General features: G+C 36.8%; 1 protein-coding gene and 1 long non-coding RNA gene across 4 annotated transcripts in view; both read right to left on the bottom strand.

Moving 5' to 3' along the window:
* Positions 1-22,095, bottom strand: part of SUPT3H (SPT3 homolog, SAGA and STAGA complex component) — a 280,720-nt gene that overhangs the window by 115,676 nt on the left and 142,949 nt on the right. The gene's annotated exons all lie outside the window — the stretch shown is intronic.
* Positions 1-22,095, bottom strand: part of LOC308193143 — a 30,450-nt gene that overhangs the window by 6,880 nt on the left and 1,475 nt on the right. The window contains exon 2 of the long non-coding RNA XR_013949414.1: positions 1-22,095. This exon is cut by the window's left edge and continues 6,880 nt beyond it. This is a non-coding gene — a long non-coding RNA (uncharacterized lncRNA).

Raw genomic sequence — 22,095 nt, 5'->3', positions numbered from 1 at the left:
AAGCTTTAATATTTTAATATAATTTTCAGAGTGACAGTGAGCAGTAATCTTAGAACCATCATGGACATAAACCAATACAGTCTTAAAAGATCTGATAAAGTTTTTGCTTAATCCCAAACTAATTCAGCTTTTAACAAGTTTGTAACCATGGCATTTTTTAAAAAAAATGCATCCATTGACCCAAGCTGTTAAATTCAGGGTTATAATCCAAAACCAATTGTGCCTTAGCCAGCTTTCTATCAGCTGAGTCTTTTGTTTGGCAAAGACTCAACTCAAAATGAAGGGAATTCATTGGGGTGATAATTTGCTGCATGAGCACCTATAGGGTTGTTAAAATAAAGGTGCTGTGCCATATGCAGGTGTTCCAACATTCTTAAACAGTTCTTCCAGTATCCCCAATGCACTTGCAATTACAAAGTAAGCAAACTCGGTAACAGCAATTCTTCATCTAGAATTTAGCTTGGAGCCCCGTCTGGCAAACACCACAGATTCCTGCTTTAAAGCACATCCCTTCTGTTCAAATGATGATGATGTACTATAAGTAGTTGCATTAAGGTCTCGGTCAAGTAAATTGCTCTGGCTTCAAACTGTCAAGTAAACTTTGCAGCTTTGCACTTCATATATTGCAGTTTGTGATAAAGACACTGGAGCCCCAGGCTGCTGGTTTTGTCCATAAACTCTCCCATTGAAGCAATCATCCAGCTCACTGTGTGATGGGGGAGTATCTTTTACACAGCAGAGACACACAGTTGGTGAACTGATACAGTTCCAAACCTACTGAAAATTTCTTTTCCCCACCTACCCAAAAAATCTTTCCCCCTAAACCTTCACAGGACAGGAATCTGGGACAGTTTCAGCTCTAAGGTGCGATAACCATCTGATTACAACTTTGACTTTTGTATTTTTAAAAGAATTATCTGCTCACATTCCTGTTAGTGATTCGATAATCTTCCAAAATTATGAGACCAGGGTGTGTGTATTGTGTGTCAACGTGCATGTCGGTGTGTAGTCACCTGCAAACATCAATCTGGACTTGCCCTTGAGCAGGATAAGAGCCTTGGGTACCACGCATCAAAGCAGCCATAAGTCTGGGCTGGATACCAGTGAGATCAGGGGGTCTACAGGTGGGCTGCTGGAGGGACCAGGAGATCTAGACCAGCTGCTGGAGAGACTGGCTGGTGGCCACTGGTCTCAGGGTGGCTACTGGTAGGGCCATAAGCCTGGACCCACTATTGGTGGCATGAGCGTGTAAGCCAAGCTGCTGGAGGGATCCGTACTGCTTGTATATATACATACACACACACACTTACAAATGTATCTATGTACTCGTATCTATGGGTTTTCCACTGCCACCTTCACCCTGATGCTGGCTGGACCTGGGGATGTGCAGCTGCAGCAGCCTCGCTTCTCTCCAGCTACCAGACTGGGCAACGCCAAACACCACATGCAGTAACACAGGCAAAAATATTAATCTCGCAGGGAGCAAAAGAAATGATTTTAAGGCATTTTGTCTTAAGATAGAGTTACAGAAAAGCATTATTTTTTCTCAGCCATTTAATGTGCTACATTATCAGTGCTGAAACATACATTCCCAACAGCACAGCAAGATAAAGTCCGTAAATCTCACTACCATGGTACAACATGTCTTTTTAATTTTCCAATGATAAAACTGCTCATTGCCTTTTCAGCACACAGATAAGATACCAGACACTTCTCTGTAGGGATAAGGCCACTAATTGATGAAATGGCAACTGTTAATGTTATATTGTTCTAAAAAAAATGGTTTTGTGCTGGTCCAGTCTTGTTGAACAAAAATAACTGTATATACATACCACATTTTTCACTCCACTTGCAGTTTTTATGAACTTTGGTAAAAACATAATAAAACCGAGTACTCAAGCTGGATGAAACTGCTTTGGGTAGGAGTCTGCATATGAGAGATGAGAACTGCCCTTGGCCATTCAGCCTGCGTGGTATTTATGAGCAACACTTTATTTTCACAATCTTAGAACACTTACAATAAACAATAATGATAATCATTTTCAAAACACTTGTTGAATTTCAAAATATTTTCCCAGAGAATAATGTTTGCTGCTCTCTGTTTTGGTATGTGCCTTTGAGTCAGTATGTTGCATCAAACTTGGAAAGGTAAGAGGTTTCTGCTCATGACACTGAACAGTAAATCTGGAGCATTAGCCTCTTAGATCTTGAAATAATATTTACTATTGTAATACACATGGTTTTATAAGCTATTTTAGAAAGTAATTTAGAATATGAAGGAAAGTATATAACCTTTTTTTTTTTTTCAGCTCAGCTGTGAAATTACAACTGCATTCTCACTCTAACTACATAAATAACACCTTTCTCTGTCAGTTCTGGGATGCACAAATCCTTCCTCTCCATAAAATTTACCAACCTAATAAATACTGACCTAGAATCAGCAATTTTGGTATTTACTAGGGACTCCAACTGAATTCATAAATCAACATAATACCTAAGTGGGCAGTACTACAATCATTTTATATATTCTGTATAACTATTTCACATAGTATTATTTAATGGTCAGAAACGTTACACATTTAGCTGGCAAGTTTCTCCTTTAGCATTTAATAAATGCCACACTTTTACATAAGAAATTGTATTTCAATCTAATGTTTATATTTTGACTGCACCTAAAATGTGCTTATTGTAGCATACTGCATCGATAAATGAACAATTATTTTTCAGTGGCATGTAAAATACGTAGTGATGTCAGCAGCATTAAATTCTAGTGCCAAGTAGGGAAACAGTTAAATGTAGTTTAACTATAAAATTAATATTATACTAATTTTAATAAAAGGAAAAGATTTACCTTATTATTTTTAGTTCAGACATGCAGTCATGTGCAAGGTAATTCAATACCCACTGTATAAAATATGAACTATGAAAATGTTTTACAGATGTTTTTAATCAGCTTCCTTTGTTTAACATTAGACGCTAACCTCCAGAAGATACATACAAGCTGCACATCCTACAGGTAATGCTATCCAGATGGGATGTTTTCCCTGAACATCATGCTTAATAACATAAGGAATAAGGAATAACATAAGGAATATGCTGTGAAGAAAAAGCACCTTGGCAAAAAATTTCTAATGTCATTTCACATTCAGTGGCACGACACATCTTTTCCAGTTTGCCTCCAGTACACTTATGGAAAACTCCCAAAGCATACAGCATAAAAACGTCTTGATTTCAGACAGCTTTATGTTGACTGCTCAGCTCTAGCAAATACTAAATACAGTAGTGATATCATCTTAATTATTAACTCCTTCCTTTAGCTAAATTGTACAATTTTCTGGCTGTTAGATCTTATTCCTGCAGCCCTGTCCCATACTGAAATTTCTCAGTCAACACCAATTTCATCAGGACGATGATGCTGTGATGTGTGAAGCAAGTACATCTTGGAAACAAAAAATAAGCTTTCCTTGCCTGGATGCTGGTTGACAGAGAGGAATCTTAAATTTATTAAGCATCTTAAATTTATTATTCAGGCATGAGTAAAAAGTTACGCTAGTTCAGAGCAAAGGTAACAAATAGAGGCTCCAGCTAAGGCATTGCAGTGAAGTGGTAAAAGCATTCCTTGTGTTCCCTCACCAGAAGATTTGTTTGATGAACATCACTATTTCAGTATCTCATTCAAGTACCTACTTCAAAAGGGAAAAGCCCCTAAATGCCCACACAGCTCCACGGGCTCTTGCAGAAGGATACCACGTAGTTCTTTGCTCTGATGACTTGAGCAAAGGAAGGTGATAAAACCTTCCTTTAACTGCTCCAGAGAGACAACTCAGGCAAGAAACCATAATTCAGTATAAGGATTTATCCCATATCTATAAACATCTCATTGCTCCTCAAGTGGAACATGGAAGGAATTTAAGAACCCATATTTTTTGCCAGGGATGGCCACTGTATTTTATAGGCATGTCTGAAATTGTATACCACAGTGACATCATTTTAGCAGGACTGAAATGCTCGGGGCAGGTTTGTCACCTAATGACTTTCACCCTGGCAGGACGTAGTCCTCAACCTATCCCCAATCTACACCAACAGCACCCAGTTCTGCAAAGAATTCAACAGTCACCTCAATTAAGAACATATAGACTTGGGCAAAAACAGTCTCTTTTGTGTTAGCTCATATGGACCAGAGCCCTCGCCAAAAAGACGGGTTCAGTTCCATCCTCCAGCCACCGGAGTTTCAAACCTGACTCACAGCCCTCAAGGTAGGGCTTGAGCCTGGTGCCATATGTGGGGCTGTGGATGGAGACCTACATCCCTCTCCTGACCCTATGTTTGCACGCAGGGAATGGAAATTCCCAAAATCATAGAATCATTAAAGTTGGAAGAGACCTCCAAGATCATCTGGTCCAACCATCCCATCTGCTGGATCTGAATGAGAGTAAGAGTGAGAATGACCCCACACACTGGTACTCAGGGTAACTCGGTTAAGGCAAAGTAGCTCAAGGTTAATACTCCTACAGCTAGAACAGCTTATGCGTGGCATTTTATGGCTGATTACCTGAAAACATGGGAGCAAGGTGGTAATTGGAGCAGCAATTACAGAAAAAAACAGGCAAATCTACAGGTTTAACTTAATGGCCATGACTCATCATCACTCATGACTTTCCCTCTCAAAAATATCTGAATACTTATGTTCAAGTGAACAAAAATATGCTCATTTATGCAACAAATATGTTAGATACTCAAAGATAAGAGGAGATTTCCATCCACTACAACAACTCTCTCAGGAACTTGGGTCTACGTATGGGTGCCATCAACTCAGTCTGAAAGGCACCACGGCTAGGTGAAAGAGATTTGGCCTTGACACAACAGAGATGCTGCTTTTCCTCCTACCACTACAGAGCACCCTTGAATTCTGTCACCTATTTGTAATCATAAGAGAATGATAACTGCTTGTTTTAAAGGGCTGAGGGAAGGCTTTGCTTAGTAACAACAGCAGTAATACATATAAAGAAAGAAGAAACCCGAGAATAAAGTCACAGTTCAACACACACTTTTACTTCAGAGGTTTGCAATGAGAATTTCGGGGGCAAAATTCAGTGGGAGATTGACACCTCCAATTGTGTGTGTTTACACAGGCCAGGTGTCTAAGCTTTCATTAGAGGCAGTAGAAATCTAGCCAAAGTAGTAAGGAGAGTCTAGGGGCTCCTCAAGTGACTTACAGTAGATGTTTACAAAGTCAAGTTGCCATGATGCATGCATAGAGGCTAAATCCAGACCTGGATCCTGTCTTTCTGTCTGTCTACATTAGGAAACATGTATACCTCTCTTGCTAACCAGCACACAAAGCACCTAATTCCAAATACATTTCCAAAAACCCATCTACCAAATTTATGTTGTAATCATCTGCCTAAACTGGAAATGAAAAAAAAAAATTAAAAAATCCACAAATAAATGAATCTGGGATCACAGGAAAAGACTGTGACACAAAAATACGAATTCAGAGAATAAACAACGGCTGTGGGAAACTACATTTTCCACCATTAGGCAACTAGATCTTCCCAAAAAGAGTCCTGACCACTGTAAGAGTAGATGTGTTCACTGTCTCTGCAAAAAGGCAGGGATATCTACAATAAATTCAGCAGAGATCATTCAGTTTGAATGCATGCAATTGCTAGTCTACAGTCAGTAAAACAGACAGAAAATCTGTAATTCAGTGATCTTGACTTGACTGAAGACTGCCTTATGGGGTCCGCATTCCTGTGTACTACCTGGCTGTGAGTTACAGCACACCTAACGGCTGAAATCCAATTAATACTGATAAAAACATTTCCTGTGTCTGAGAACGGTAGCAGCTCCTGCATAAGAACACAGTTGTGTCTCCCATATTTATATTACTAACGCATTTGGAAGCTTAATAAAAATTTAGATTTGAAAGGGATTGTGACAGGTTAAGATTAACATCCTCCCACCGCAATTGCTTAGAAGTAGGGAACTGGCAAGACGTAGGCCATTTTTCAACTAGACGGGCATGTTTCTACTGACAGTGACAGAAACATTTCCACAAAATAGCCTCCTGCTGTCTCCAACACTAATGAAATGCACTGCATACAAGTGCGTAACGACACGCCATTTCCCTTAGCGCACGAGATGTAAGCTTTGTGTTAACCATCCTCCATAACTGCTCCATATCTAACACTTTTGGGCAACATTAAGTCTCTGCTAGAGCTGAAATCTAACTGCTTTCACGACAAAACAAAACAAAACCAATTATCTGATAAAGAAGGATGTGATATGGGAATCCAACTTGACCTATCGTATCTCTTACGCATCTTTTGTATGCACAAGGTCTGCAGGAGTGGAAGTTACCAGACCTAAGAACAAGGAATATTCTATTCCTGTTTACCAAAACAGGTGTGTAGACATTTTCACGACCATAAATACACATATTATGCAAACAAAATGCATAATGGTGAGATGTCCACCTTTCATTACCAGGATTTTGAGCAGCTGTTCCAGTCATGCATAGTACTACAAGCAAGTACACAATTTAGACAACTCTATCACACTAGACCATTGTTACATCAAAATGTCTCAATTGAGAGCCGTGTGACTTTCTTAAGTTGAAATTCTAATTTCTTCAAAGACGCTAAATTCAATGATTAATCTTTTTTTTTCCACCAATTTATTAGTATTAGTATATAGTTATTCAATATTTGTATCATAGAGGCCATCAACAATATGCTACTGATATTTATGGGTCAGTGGTATAAAAGGATGGCCATCACACAATCATGTGAAAAAGAAGGAGGTTGTGACAAAGTGGGTGACATTGGTAGTAGGGTGATGGTTAGACCAGAAGATCTTGAAGATCTTTTCCAACCTTAATGATTCTCTGATTCTATGATTCTATACGGCTTGCAATCCAGGATGACGGGTAGTAAATGACAGATAGGCACACATAATGTGCAACGTAATAACAAGTTTCAGAAATTCAGCTACCACGGCTAGTTTTTGTAGGTATTAGAATAGATGATAATTTCAGGAAGAGTTTGAAGGAGGACAATATTTACTTTTTGTAATTGAAGTGCTTTTTTCATAAGGATGTATAGGAGTAATACTTCATGATATTCACATTTATTTTAACGGTTACGTTATGATTGACAGTATTTTTGAAATGGAGCTGGAGTCAACAATTCATGGTAGCAGAGAATTGTAACAGACTTTATCCATGCAAACAAATAATATTGATGCAGCAAGTATTTTTGGGGGGAAAATAAAGAACATTCTTTTTTTATATTTAACTTGCTCAGGTTAAGTTTTGTCTAAAATGACTTTTTCAAAAACTGTCCTAATATAAGAAAGTAGCTCTCCTTAAACACTAAAATATTTTTCTTCATTTATAATTAATATCAAAAGATTGTATGTGCTAAGAAAAAAAAAATACATCACTTGATCAGACTACCAATAGGTATATCTAATGGTGACTCACATAACCTGTTCACAAAAAACTTTGCTGAATTCAATATAGTATTATATTAGTACAAAAGGTTTAAATCTGCAAAAGATTTCAAATTTATTTTTGTTATATTTTGTAAATAAGGAAGCTAAGCACTAATAAGAATAAATTACCATTAAAAATGAGTAAACCAAAATAGACAAGCTTTTATGAGACATTCCAGCTACAGCTGAAGGAAAAGATTTTAAAAATTAAGTTGAATTTTTGAGCTATAAATAATCACTATTAAATATTATTTTGTATTACATGCACATGTGAAATATATGATATATTTAATCATGAACACTGGTCAGTACTATTAAATGAAATAGTTTTCCATTGGAAAAATCCTATTCATTGAAACAAACAATTCTGGATACAGACACTCAGTAACATTTCACAGGTCCGTGGTTAAGATCAGAGAGAGACATAATGACATTAAACGAAGTATTCACCAGTCCTATATTATGGCACTTGGCATATGGGGGATGCAGTTTGGGGTTTAAGTAATGAGCTGAGGCTTCAATATTGGTCTTTCCTCTCCAACTATTGGCTAGATCAGGTTCCTCATCTCAGTAGATTTTTACAAAAATGTTAAAAGCTTATAGTTCTGTTCTGATGCAAAAGTCAAGCAAATGTCAAAACCTCTAAACTTTTCAGGAGACGGAATTCTTGTTTTCCAGCCAGACATAGTAATAATGGGCATCTCTGAGCAGGACATGAACCCTTTAACGCTTGAGCAAGAACCAGAATTTTAAACTTGCAGTGTTTGATTGAGTTCAAAATTAGGCATCATTTGAAACTAACGTTAGTATAATAGAAATGCCACCACCTTCTATTGTAACCGCTCCCATTCATAGAGATTTGAGGGAGTTTCCTAAATACATGCCTAAATATTGGAAAAGGACCAAAATGAACACAAAGGAAATTCAAGTACTAAAAGCTATACTGAAGCAATCTGAAAGGCTTGCTTTAAACCTGTTAAAGGAAGGAAATTCACAGTTAAGACTGAAAATCCTGGCTGAAACTCCAGCCTTCAAATACGCATACTGCTTTGCAGAAATAAAAAAGAGTAGGCAAACTATACAAATCAAGACCATAGTGTCAGACTGGATTTCCAGTTTTAACTATGATTTGTGACGTATTAGAGAACACTTTATTTCATTCTGTTTCCATAAAGTTGTAGCTTTGAGATGGGCAGGCCAAGAATGGTGAAACTATCTGCGCATTTATTACAGAAGCAAGATCACTTCCTCACTTGAGATAGTGAACAGATTTCTTGCCACAGGCCCATTAAAAAAAAAAAAAAAAAAAAAAAAGGAAAAGGAAGCAATACTTCCCGAATTCATAGAACTAGATTTAGCAACAGCATCTTTCCCAGAATAAATTTCTTAGTCGTGCTAGTATTTCCCACGGGAATATCAATTCAAGATATTCTGTGCAAGCACTTCAAAGCAACTGTTGATAGCTTACACCAAAATTTGAGGAGGCATTTATTCATAAGTCTTCTCAACATGGGACTTGATTCAACAAATAATTGTACGTGTAAGTGTGGGTATATATATGTATCTATATACATATAGAGAGATTTAAGAGCATTCATGAAGAAAGGCTGAAATCAATTCAGTATCAGAGGTATGGCTCAGATGACCTTTTGAGGCTTCTTGCAGCACAATTCTTCTGCAAAGTTCAGGATCAAAATTCCAGAGCAATCAGGGTATAAATGTGTCATTAACCAAAAGGAAATGCTCCGCTCGTAACTGGTGTGCCACAAACTCAATGTGTGGAGAGGCAAGAGGATTGGCCTGGGTCACACAGACACAGGACAGGCAGACTAAGTCCTAAGGCAGGTGTCAAAACTTCTGCACAATTTTAGACAAGTCATTTAGCTCACTTTTCACGTGTGAAGAGGAATGAAAGTGAAATCCTTTCAGGACTAGCTTGAGGATTAACCAGTTATTATTTCAAAAGTGCTTTGAAGACAACAGGTGCCGAGTAAAAATGCTGAGTATTAGCAGGATGACTAATAAAAATCGTTAGTTACAAGGAGCAAGAATCAAAGGCGAAGGGGGGTACCACAGAAATCCAAGACATCTGGGGAGGAGGATCGGTGTAATAAAACAAAAACAAACCAAACCCGTGTTATTTGGCAGTCCCACATGCAAACCACTTGAACTCTACACTTCTGGAGTTTATGTCATCATTGAGCCACCACCTTCCCACTTTGAGAAAACTGCAGTTTAGAGAAGTATTATTTTTAAGCAAAATGCACAGCTGTACATAGCAGCTATTCAACAAAAAACCTACCAGAAAGCCAAGGACACTGCTGGAGTTTTCTTCTTTCCCCCAGAAATAAATATACATACTCCATCATTCCTAAGAGGGGATGTAGGAAATCACAAATACTCCTGAAGACTTCAAGAACCTCTGGTATATTTGAATAATGCAAATGTAGTGCATATTAAAAAAAGAAATGATACACACTTTTAAAATATTTAATACCACCCTCCATAAATCCCACAAACCCTCTCATTAATGGTTATGGTATGATTAATGTTTGTACCGGGCCATTTTAATTAGTTAAACAATTCGGAGTTCTACCTTAAAAAGTAGGTTTGTGAAACTGCAGTAGTTGCAGAATATTTTACTCCTGGGCTTGATAAAACACTAAACCAGAAACTGCTTTAAAATAACTGCCTGCCACAGCACTTTTAGCCAATTTTTGCACCTGGTGCTGAGAGAAAAAGCCAAGTGAACTTTCACTCACTTGTTGCATGTCAGCTTCAATGTGATGTCTTTCTTCTGTTGTGTTTGGGTTTCTAACTGGAAGAGACAAGTAAGCTAAACTAGCAGCCAATCAATTCGTAAATTCTAAGAATGCAATAAAATTTGATACCAATAAATCTTTTCTTTTAACAGCCAGAAGAGATTAACAAAGTTATTTGAAATTTTATCCTCTTCTGTTCTTTCAAAAGGATGATTACCTGACAATCCCATTGAATCAAACAGCAAAATTAAAAGAGACACAATTAAGCTTGTATATACATAGGAACAGGATACGCATTTATGCATATCCCTAGTAGGTCCTCCATTATTTATTAGCCTTGGTGTATTTTTCTTCCTCTTACAATAAAAGTTATTACACCTTTGGATTGTCAAATAAAAATCCAATTGGCTGAGACATAGACCATCAATATAAAATAACTTTGCACAGCTTCCCTCTCAGCTATAACTAGTCAATTTTTTTCAGCTCTGCCATTTATTTATTTCATGACATTGGGAAAATCCACTTAGTCTTCCTTGTACTTTAATTTCTCATCAGAAAAGTGATCCTTTTTTTTTTTTTTTTCCTAATATGGAATGATGATGGCAGAATGTAAGACGAAAATGACAAGCACTGTGAAAGTATATTCCAAAATCACAGATTACAAAATATGGAGCTACTGAGTATTGTAAGAAGGGTTGCTAGGAAAAGGGTCTTGTGAGTATATTGTATTTGATATATTAACATCAGGCTGTGTATCACTATATAAGTACTCACTATTAATCTCATTCTATACATGTATATAATATATATATATGCATGTACATACATGTACGCAAGTAGGTGACAATGCAACGATGCATGCATTCAGACTTGCATGTGTAGAGTGATGTCCATAGATGAAACATTTGTTATGAGACTTTCCATTTTGCCATGGATTCTTGACTGGGATGTAAAAACTGTCTGTCCCTTTCTTCTTGCTCGTGTGTTCTCCTTCCCGGTGACGCCTATAGCAATGTTCCACCTTTTGCATCATTATCCACCTACTTTATCTGGCCTCATCAGAGAATCAGTTTATGAACAACTTTTCTGCTGATTATTATTCAATTTCTCGATTATATCCCTGTCAGCAGTACTTAATGTCTTGCAAACCTACTTCCCAAACTGATTCTCCAAACCTGAGAAGGTTTGGCGAGGTTCAGTGCACGAACCACAGCTTTCAAAGCTTTCAAATCTCCTTGTCTCTCATTGTGTGCATTCCTTTTCTCTTGCTGGAGAACACTTCAAGAGAGGGTCATGGGATCTTCTTCCAAACTTCTTCCACTACAAGTTTGTTTTCATCTTTGTTTCACTTCTTTAAACAACTCTTTAGGAACCTTACACTTCCTATTCGTCATTTGCAATCATAGTTCCTCTTTTAGCTCCTTACTTTTTTCTGCTACAACAGATAATATATGCATTCCCACAAAGTTGCATCTAGTTTTCCTTCCTGAACACCTTCCCTTGTCATAAATCTCTGGCCTTTTTCCCAACTCTGACCCACCTCAGTACATGCATCATATCCTGCCTACTTAGTTTTCGATTTTTCATTGCTCCCTGGCACTTTTGCTCACAGCGTACAGATGTCCTCAGCCTATGCTCTTTTCTAAAGAACCCATATCTCAATGCAAACTGTCTCTCCAAATCTTTTCCCATTTGTTTCTCTCTCTTCATCTGTAAAAAAAAAAAAAAGAGAACATGCAGTTTTCAGCTAATGCACAGACTTCCCCTCTTCTAATTCTGTCTTGGATCAGCTCCAACCCAACTTTTCATAAATCCCCTTCCTTGAAACTATTCATATATGGGACACTACATGTCTCTTCCAGGCCAGAGAGCTGGGTTTCCAAAGTCTTTATTTTCTCTGAGTTTTTCTTTTTTTTTTTCTTTTTTTTCTTTTTTTTTTTTTAATCAGAGAAGTTTCAGTTATCCTCCTGCTTTTTGGAAGCTTCAAGACTTTTGTCATAGGATGACTTGTGTCATAAGGGGACTTTCATCTGTAACTTTTAGGTGGGAGCTACCTGGCTAAACAGGGATCCATGAGACAGTCACCCAAGGCATCCTTTATAGTCACTAGAGACAAATCACCATTCTGCAACCAAACTCACCTCATTCTGAAAATAAATGCCTGAAAGAAGTCAAATAAATAATATCCTACAAGTACCCTTTCTCTCTGTTGACTGATTATTCCTCTGATAAACACTACGACTGGCTGACGTGAATATAAATTACTGATAGCCAGCTTGGCAGCATAGTATCCAATATGCCATTTACACACAGAGAAGTGCAACGCCTTTACCCAAGATATAAGAAAATGGACAGCCTAACTTACAGCTTAAATGTTCCAATTCAAAGGAACAGTGTATGAAAACAGGTATTTTAGTTTGGGAATATATAAGTATATATATAGACTACCATATGTAGTCCACTGTACTTAAAAGCAGTGTTGAAAATAATTCAGTGGAAGAGGATTGGCTGTAAAGCCTATACTTTTTGAGAGGACCATCCCTATGTCAATTGCTACAGAGCTCCTGCAATGATTTCTCAAATTTATTTCCTTTTAGCTCCCCTCTGACCAAGCCACTTCCTCCATGACCTCACGCTAAACTGTCTCGTACCTGTCACAGTGCTTTTTTAAACACCAATTATTTTTTCTTCAATTTTCAGTCTTAACAGAACAAGATTGCACAGTTGATAGCTCTAGAAGAAAGACGACATCCCTGGAGGGAAAGCTTCAGCCTAAAACAGCGAAATCTGGAGAATAAAGTTTACCAAAGTTTATATAAAGGGAACGTTTTTATGGCCACATTCAGACCTGCTAGGGAATTGGGTAAGAATCAACTGTTTCCTCAAAAGGAGGCCATTGTCTAGGTGGGTATTTGGTGAATTGTCACTGCCGCCTGGTTTCCTGAGAAAGCAACGTAGTGAATGTGAGCAAATTTAAAATACTTATGCTTTGGTGCAGAAAGATGGGGTTTTGGTTCACTTATAGGAAAAGTCATGAAAAGAAAAAGGTGAAGTATTAAAATCAAGGATCAAGGATAAGCTTACAATGCATTTTCTCCACCTGAATATTTTTCACTTTTCTGGAGAACCCATCAATAAAGCTTAAACATTCCTTTATACTTCTAGATACAGCTACACAAAATTCATACGCTCCACCTTATATGACAAAAAATATTCAGTTAACACATAGTAAAATCACAGGTATGGGAGGTAAAGCATACATTTTACTGTCAGATGTCACCTCTGTCAGGAATGGGTTACAATGCATACTTTGATTTCTGCATTTATTTGCAGCAAGTCTGAGATAAGAAAAGATTGTTTGTGCTAGTTGTTGTGTATAACTCCTTTTCTGTCCACTCAAGGACTGTGCTGCCATCAATACTCCTATCAGGTTGAACTCGTGGCTTGAAGATAAAAGAACACTGAAATAAAACGCGTTTGATATCCCCCACAATTAAATAAATACTGATCTAACGGTTTCTGCTGTTATCGCTGTTTTTGTTGGCCAGTGACACTTACAGACACAAAGGAGTTGTATTTGCCAAAACTAAAGCTCTGAAATATTAAGAAAACAAATTTGCAGCACTTCAAGAAGTAAAATAGCTTTTGCCAAATTTTCCAATAGTGCCGTACTATTTGTCATTCCAAAGTAAAAATTTTTCGATCCTTGGTAACAGCTTTGCCTTCAATTCTTGTTTTCTTTTTAAGACCAACAGAAGCAGAGGATTTTGACAAAGGTGCAGAAAATCAGTATTAGCTGTTATCTATTAATAACAAAGTGCAGTATTAGAAAACTCAAGAACTCTGAACACTAGGTGTCAGTGTAAGAAATGGAAAAATATCAAAAACCTGTTGTTTCCAATCAGGTGGATTAGCTAAGAAACCAGAACCAGCTGTGACCACATTTCCTTGTAACTGCATAACACTGTTAACAAGCCAATCTTCCTAAAAAAAAGTTATTCCGAAACTATCAGGTTTGCTTGAAATCAGATAAGGTGATTTAAAAACTACAATGAATTTGCTCTGTTAAACACTCTGAGATGACCTTTACATTCTATGAGTTACATTTAGAGACCATGCAGAATTTAACACTACTCTTCTTCTGCCACAGACATCCACAAATCAGTTTGTGCCATTTGCAACTTTAAGTTTTCGGTTTTGTTTGAAAAAATCAATGAAGAACAAAAAAACAAACAATAGAGACAGTGCTGTCATAAAGGTGGTGGAAGTCATCAAAGTCACGTCACTTCAAAAATGCAGATTTTATATGGATGGCTGAATGTTAAATCACTGCATTAGGAGAGGAATCATAGAATATCCTGAGTTGGAAGGGACCCACGAGGACCACTGAGTCCAACTCTGGGTCCCGAAAGCACTATCCAAAAAAATCAGACCATGCGTCTGACAGCGTTGTCCAAATGCTTTTTGAACTCACATCATCACATCCTGGAAGTGCTGATGTATCTCCCCTGACAAAAAAAGGTAATTTCTCGTGATTATCTCAGGTACAGATACATACGTTTGCCTCCGTTCAGATGAATCCGCTCAGGATCACCAAGGAAAAGCAGAAGGAATGTTACCATCCTATCACTGACAGTTAACATATTTGGACAACTATTTGAAATAAAACAAGCAAAATGATAAATATAGTAGTAAAAATCCCTCGCTTATTTGACTCTGAAGCAGATTTCAAAGATGCACAGACGCTTTTCAAAATTAACCTGAGGTCCATCTTCCTAATCAAATACTCATGTATTAGGACTACTGATAAATTTCAGATTCTTTTCATTTAGAGTTTCACACTAACTGTTGCCAGAATTGGAAGACGAGACGAGTTGGGTCTTCGTATAGATTTTACAGGTTCATACAATATTCATTTTATATCACATATATAAAATATACCTATACCAAGTACAGGGAAGAAAGAAACCCTGAATATCAGTTTTCTGTTTGACTTCTGAAACTTGGGACATAATTAGGATTTTTCCATGGACAGAAAGATTGCTCCTTCATTCCAATCCAGAAACAGCTAAATGATTTGAGACATTTTTTTAGTCCGTGTCAAAAATACTCTTGGCAAAAGCATGTTAAATCAGAGCAAAACCATTGACAAATCATTGATTTAACAGAGTACATCATATTGTGTAATAACAATCTACTGCTTACTTACTCAGCCAAGATTTTGACAGCTATCAATCTATACTATACTCCTAACATATATAAAAATTAAATAGATCTATTTGTATTTTGGAAACTCAGTCTGGGATCAGCTTATCAGGTTATTCGTAAAAGCCCCAGAAGCCAAGGTAACTGAGTACATACACATTTAGGAATGCAATTGATTCCAAAGACCCATGAGTGAAATGTCTTACATATTTAATTCCTCTTGCTAAACAGCCTAAATAGGAATCCATTGTGTTGGGGATGTAAAAAGCAGACCTGCTTATAGAGACATATAGATGCCTATATATGAACAACACATAAATCTATGTGGTTGGTATCAAAAGCCCAAAGACTGATACAGAAAATCAGGAAACACCAGGATTGTGGCTGCCTGCACTACCTTCATTCTTTTTATTTTACAAGCACTATAAGACAATCTTTAACCATTGATCAAATTGCTTTTTCCATTCAATCTAGTCAACAGTTTGCTTTTTTTTCTCTTCATTATTGAACATGTGGCTACAATTATGTGAACATAATTATTCATTTCCTTCTGGTTTTTTTTTCCTTTTTTTTTTTTTCCTATAGGATTCTTAATATTAGTACCTTAGTCTTTCATAGACGTTAACATCTTCTCAGCCTCCAAGTGAAAAGTAGAGGCATTATCTGTACTTTGGGACCAAAAAAAAATAAAATATCGAAATGCTCAAAAGAAACCATATTTTCCCTTCCTGAAATCTGTTTCCTCATTTACAATGCCCATGCTATCTTCTGAAATAAATAAAGCATGAAGACTATACAACACAGACTCAGGACCAGAACAGGTGCATCATATGCACCAAATAAATAAGGTGGCTGCTTTGTAGAAAAAGTACTTTATAGCCATAACAAGAGTTATGACTATAAGAGTTAAGATGGTTCAGACTACCCTAAGAACACATTGTACCACAATATGAACATACAGCTAAAAACAAATATATAATGATTTATACCACTTCACAGCTTAGTTTTCCTGAAAGTGAATGCAGGCTAAACATTTAAAAAATTCTGACAGCTTCACACAGCTGGAAGAACAACATTGGATAAATGATTTGAGTCTTAGGCTTCACTCTTTAGATCAGTGAGATCCATCCCAGATGCTGAGCCGCAGCTCCGCATCACCAGGTAAAAAGCCGTTCCGTCTATTATGTCAACTACGGGGAAGAAAGACTTATGGGAAAGAAAATACCTGATCAAGTGCTCTCATCCTAAGAAAAGGCATAGAGTGCAGAACCACAGACTGAGACTCCTTAGACTATTCCCAACTGTGTATTTGCTCCTGAAGTACAACAAAGATCTCTGCTCAAAAGCAAGCTTGCTATGCTTCTAGTACTAAACAGTTTCTGCTATATTAATTTATTTATTCTTTCTTTTTCAATAGCTTCCTGAACTTGTAGTGACTGTCCTAGAGGAGTAGCTCCAAATTTGCCCTCTACTGTTTGGCTTGGTGGAATGTGGAAATTCCTAAAAGTAGCATCTCAACTCTTTTCTGGGGAAAGAAAATAAAATTATTAAATGAAGTAGATTCTATGCCTTAGAATAAATATATCTGAATAAGGTGAACAAGCAACAGCAAATGTTAAGTAGAAAATCCAGGACACTGCTTTTCGTGTACATTATTGATGAAGAAAGAACAAGTTTTCATAAGAAGTCAGTAAAAAGTTCATCATTTACAATTCATAATTTCTGTAAAATATGTCCTTTAGAACTATTTTCTGATAATATATTAAAAATGAAATACTGTCCATTTTCTCAAGTAAACTAAAATCAAGTCCTACCAATCAAGAAGTAGAAAAGGAAAAAAATATGTATTTTTAACAAGAAATTGAGAAAACAGTCTTGTGCCTGAATGTGGGCCCTTCTAAACCAGTGCCTTCCTCACCCCCAAATGATACATTCCCACAGACCTTGTTTGGTACAACAGTAAGAGTATTTGATCTCTAGAATGGCAGATGAATATATATACATATATACACTATGTGTATATATATATATATGTATATATATATACATATATACATTTTATGAAAAAAGTGTATACTCAGAACTACAAAACCTATTCTACTAGTCTGTAAATTGAACTTTTTTTTTTTTTTTAAAGGAGCCATTGTTTTTAGCCATGCAAAAATCTTTCAAAAAAATTAAACAATATAAAACTTCCAAAATCAAGTTTGGGAATTGCGGCCACAGCAATTAACGTGAAAGACGCAATTTACAACAGAAAAGAAAAAATATATATTCCTACCAATGCACTACCATAATGTAAATGATAACCACATTTAAAGGATGTAAATGCACACATAACAATTAAAAACTACTTACTAGAGATAAAGTCCCTTCTCTTTTCCATCACACGTGAGAAGTACTAACAAATGCACATTGCTAGCACTCAGGGAATTTTTTGTATTACAGACTTATTTTCCAGTTTGATTTCTTCCAGGGCAGGTGTGCCACGTGTTTGCTGCAAATGCACGTATGTTGTTTAATTTACTCTACAGTAGGAGAAGAATGAATGGTGGAAGGATTTTTCCCAGATGGCTTATGTGAACTCCTTTATCCCATTCATGTAAACACACAGCGTGTTCCGGTTTGCTGAGTTGTATATACACCCTATGACTTAGTACAAAGTCTGAATGTTTAGTTAGCCAGAAGATTGTTTCCATCCTGTGATTCATTAGGTCCCTACGGTACCCTCAACTTCCTTTATTTTGTACAATCACAAATTATATTAGTTTGTCTTATTTTGATAACCCCTCTAATTAATGTCCTGCACAGGAAACTTTATTACTGTTTTAAAACAGACTCATAAAACAAGGACTTTTCCCGTTACTGGGGTGGCATAAGTGACAGTTGCATATAACTTTGTGATCAAGAGTGAACAGTGCTTCACACTGCTTGTTTATATCAGTGGGCAATTGCTGTTAATGAATGTGCTGTTTTCAATTCTTTCTTTTTAAAATGGAATGTCAGAAATTCTACAATTACACATATAAGGTTACAAGTGTAACAGCTCAAAAACACAGTAAACAAGCCTGAAACTATATGATCTGAGAACAGCACAGAGGCTGAGTGATTAAAATCCAGTTTGCAAATGAATAATGAGTGCAATTCAGGTTTTAAAAAAAAGTTGTAGGAGTATGACATAAAGAACAAAAAAATACCTTTCCTTGTTTCTGTTTAAATCCTCATTGTTTCCTACTTCTCTCTCACACTGCTAGTGCCTTTTTCTCTGGACAGGCAAGTGAAGGTGTTTTCCCTCTTCCTCCTTTCTAAAAAAAAAATGCTTAAGGGAGGCAGCACTCAAGCTGGGAAGGAAAGACAGCACATCATATTTGTGCAGAAAAGGTTTGGCCCTTTGAGATCACAAAATTCACACCAATCATGTTACAGCACTTCATGTTTCATATCACTAAACCCGTCCTTACACTTGCTCTGCATTTTCACCTTCCCTTTTTCCAGTTGTGGTAAATGACTACTTAGTCTTTAAGACCCTACTATAAAAAACAACTTACTCTGCATTTATTATGGACTTACTAAGGACTTGATGTACTGCTGAATCTCTGCAACTCACTGTAGGCGTTCCATCCATGAATTACTGCCAGGGGCTTAAAAAATCTAAGTCTCCCAGCATCAATTATCCACCTGTTAACTTGTATTCTGTGCTTCGGTACAGACCAAAGGACTGATTCTCAATCAAGTACACTGCCTGTGTAAAAGGCAATTAATTTTCAACAGTAATAAACCTGAAACAAATAAAAGTGACCTGTGTCTATATGCAGTGCTCATATATGAATATTTAAAACATGAAAGCTAAAACAAATTCAAAAGGAAGCAGGAGTGGAATATTAGTAATTATTAGATAGCAGTACAAGTTATATGAAATCAAAGTCTTCCACAGGGAGACAAGGACAAAAGACGGGAGAAAAAAGAACAACAAAAAACAGATATCATGTACAACATGATTTGGGGCAACCGAAGTCCCTTTAAGTTGACACTATTGCATTCTAAAAAAGCCAGCTGAGTAGGTTTGACTTAAATCATTTGACATCAGTTGAAGAGATCAGAGTCCTTCTCTTAGCAGACACACTTCAGCTGACAGGGAGTAAACCACAGCTCCATTAACATGAATTCTGTCATTCATGACAGTCTCAGTGATGACTTATCACAGTTTTCAAAGAATTCCAGTGGAGAAAACATTTAAAGGATGTAGTCCAAGGCTGCTGCAATGTGCTGTGACAGTCTTTCATGGATAGATAAGGTTACTTAGCAGTACTTGGGACTTCTGAGTTCTGCAGTTGATAAGCACATTTATATTTTTGGTGTGTATATGTGTAATTTTTCATGTCCCTTTAGTGAACTCTTTGCTACTGCTAAAATGTCTTCCACAAACAAATCTACTCTCTTCTCAGAAGCCATCCAATACATCAGAAACTAAACATAATGGACTGAAATTCAGATCTAGTGCTAAACTGAATTCTGTGAAGGCAGGTTTCTGTAGTACTACTACCATAGTCAGCATGTCTAGGGAATTAACTGCTGGTAGTTGACTGATAATAAACACCCAGCTAGTATGCTCCCATCACAAGGCAGATAACTCCTTAACAGCCTTTGATTTATGTAGCACATCATCATCTTATCGTCCATCAGCCTTCAAACAGGACATCTGAAGCACCACCATGGAGCTATGACCCTAGCACGAGGGGATGAGATAACTTTAGTTTTTAATAGCAGTATAATATTACTACATTTTCCATTGATTCAGCCCAGCTTTCATACAATACATAGTTAAAGAGGAATTCTTAAGAATTTCGTTTTTTTTTTTAAACCAACTTTACCAAAATGAAAAAGGACAATACAATGTGCAACTAAAAGAGCTTGTTCCACTTTGAATGGTAAATTGTTTAAGGACTTGTCCCCTGCTGATTAATATATTTTTCAATTCCTTGTTGAACCCTTTTTTGTAGGCACAATTTGCTTTGCAACAAAGACATGTACTACTTGCACCTATCCATAAAGGACATTATAACTTTGATTGGAAACTCTAGTCTTAGCACATATAAATACAGTTTAAGGGTTAATATTAAGGCATCTATAAATACATACATATCAGTTATTGAACAATTACTTGAGTTTGAACTAAAACTTAAATTCATTGTGTGAAATTATGCCTGAACAAAATATGTACAGACCTTTTTCATTCTACTGGGTTTTTGTTTTTATATTGCTTGATATGATCAAAGTTTTGCTATTTGCATAACTAAAATATATGCAAAGAAATTCAAACTCATTTTAGTATTCTGACGCAAATTAGATGCAATTAATCTCTCAACATTTATGCCTATCTCCAAGATATTCAAACCCCAGACAACCGCTAAAGGATCCCTTTATTAGACAGCTGAGGAAATAAATTCCTCAAGAGGTGATTCATCTCATCTAATGCAGAAACTAATTTTAGGATGATGTGAATCACCCTCTGGAGATATTCGTTTCCTTCTATGCAGTGCTATATAATTCTAGCAGAATTTAACTTACGTAAAGCCATGTACAACCTATTACATATTGTTCAAAACAGAAAAAGATTGATCATAAAACGTGATGCAGATTAAGAGAAGTCTGCTTTTCAAGAATTTGACTTGTTAGTGCAGTCATCTGCTATAGCAGCCGAACTTCATAAAGTATATAATGGGTTGAAATAGTGACCATATAAATCTGTCCAAATCGGCCCCTGATTTAATAGAGATCAGATCGAATTTGAAAATAGGAAGCTAGAACTATAAACCTCAGAGATATCAAAAGTCAACCAATCAAAGGTAATCAAGCTGGCAACTTATTTTTGAATTCAGAAGCTCAAATCTGGACTTAATCAACAAGTATGCTCTCTTCTTACAAATGTTTACTATGAAAGATGTGTGCAACGTGCCAGCTTTACTTCAGGCATAAAAGTAATTTCTACAGTTTAGCCTTATACATGTATTATGAATGACAAAATGGACATGAATTTTGAGAAGAAGTCATTAAATTACATAATGAGAACTATGTAGTCCATTAACATGAATAATATGGCAAAAACTAGGCAGTAAGCAATAAATTTCCATCTGCAGCCAGATTCAATTACAAAACTAGCTTTTTTTCTAGTGATGTATATACCCACACCAACACGGACCTCTAAAGTGAAAATTCAGTATAAATACACAAGAACAGCTCAACAAGGATGTGCAGTTATAAAGGATGCCAAATGTGCAAAAATCCCTATCGGAAGTCCGGAGTATGTAAAAAGCCCGTGATTTAAGAGTTCCGGCATGCGAATGTCAGAGGTCAAAACAATGAGCTATTAAAGATACTTTCACTTCCTCAGAAACAAAGTGCTGTCTTGGGCTCGGAGGTGAAAGGTTAGAAAAGCTGTTTATCTGCCGCTCTGTTCCCATTCTTCCTTCTGTCAGGAAATCCTACATGCTCCTACGCCACGCTCAGGGTTAACCCTGGGTCATGGGCATTCCCGCAGTAACTGCCCGGCGTTGATTTAAGTGCGAAGACCACATGGCTGCAGGTTGCATTTCCTCAAAATGCACATCTCGCTGTAAAGTTCTGCTGAGCC

The sequence above is a fragment of the Anser brachyrhynchus genome (assembly GCF_964034855.1).
Source record: "Anser brachyrhynchus genome assembly, chromosome: 3".
Classification (NCBI taxonomy): domain Eukaryota; kingdom Metazoa; phylum Chordata; class Aves; order Anseriformes; family Anatidae; genus Anser; species Anser brachyrhynchus.
This window is presented reverse-complemented; position numbering and strand designations above follow the sequence as displayed.